This window comes from Propithecus coquereli, unplaced genomic scaffold (genome assembly GCF_000956105.1).
Source record: "Propithecus coquereli isolate 6110/MARCELLA unplaced genomic scaffold, Pcoq_1.0 Scaffold498, whole genome shotgun sequence".
Lineage (NCBI taxonomy): Eukaryota > Metazoa > Chordata > Mammalia > Primates > Indriidae > Propithecus > Propithecus coquereli.
In genome coordinates, this window is record NW_012150818.1 from 253,310 (window position 1) to 254,620 (window position 1,311).

Genomic DNA, 1,311 nt, shown 5'->3' on the forward strand with positions numbered 1-1,311 from the left:
CACCCTAGGATACAGGTAAAGAACCACTGAGGCTGGGGAAGGGTAAAAAAAAAAAAAAAAAAGTCTTCTGACCCCTGGGCAAGGAGCAGGATCACCACAAAAGCCTGAGCCAGAGAGCCAGGTGTGCCTAAGACAGACTGACCTAAGACAACAGAGAACTACCTCCAGGCCCCTTAAGATGGGCAAACACCGAGTGACAAACAGTAGCAGTCTGCTTCTAGAGGGCGGGGGACAGCATGGGAGACCCTTTTTAAGGCCCAGGCTCAAAGGCAAAGTCTAACAACTGAGGAGAGCAGAGATGCTCAGAAAAACCCTCGGGAGGGTCGATCCTCACCCTAAACACTATGTAACATCAGGACAGCGCGAAAGCCTGCGGTGAACACAGGTAACTGTAACAACAACAGAACCCAAACCCACTTCCTGGTAAGGCGGACTTAACCTCATCTAATCTAATGGAAGAATTTCCAGACACGAGTGTTATAAATCTCAGTGTATCTGTCTTACGTATGTCTGGCAACAACCAAAAATTCCAAGACACACAAAAAAAAGCTAGAAAAAACAATCAACTGCCGAGAAAGAGAAATCAACAGACCCAGACTCAAGAGATTTACATTTTTCAGATACTGAAGCTATCCGAGAATGTAAAGTAAGCATCATACGTTAAGAAAGGCTCTTGTGGAAAAGACAGACAACACCCACGAACAGAGAAGCAGAAAGATGGAAATTGTAAGAAAGAATTCGTGAACATAAAGGCAGGGCAATCAACATGACCCAAAGTGAAGCACAGAAAAAAGAAAGAAAAATATAAAAGAGAACTAGGGGATGATATCAAATCATCTAACGCATATATAATTAGACTCTTAGAAAGACAAGACGTGGCAGAAGAAATATTTGAAGATGGAATGGCCAAGAATTTTCCATAAATCATGAAAGACATCAAACCACGGATCCAAGCAGCGAAGAGAACAGGCCAAAAAACACATATATAGGCCGGGCGCGGTGGCTCACGCCTATAATCCCAACACTCTGGGAGGCCGAGGCGGGAGGATCGCTCGAGGTCAGGAGTTTGAGACCAGCCTGAACAAGAGCGAGACCCCGTCTCTACTAAAAATAGAAAGAAATGATCTGGACAACTAAAAATATATACAGAAAAAATTAGCCGGGCATGGTGGCGCGTGCCTGTAGTCCCAGATACTGGGGAGGCTGAGACAGTAGGATCGCTTGAGCCCAGGAGTTGGAGGTTGCTGTGAGCTAGGCTGACGCCACGGCACTCTAGCCTGGGCAACAGAGTGAGACCCTGTCTCAAAAAAA

At 45.7% G+C, this 1,311-nt stretch overlaps 1 protein-coding gene across 1 annotated transcript in view; it reads right to left on the minus strand.

The window, feature by feature from the left end:
- The window catches only part of HMCES (5-hydroxymethylcytosine (hmC) binding, ES cell-specific), a 13,205-nt gene that overhangs the window by 8,031 nt on the left and 3,863 nt on the right, over positions 1-1,311 (minus strand). The window lies entirely within an intron of this gene.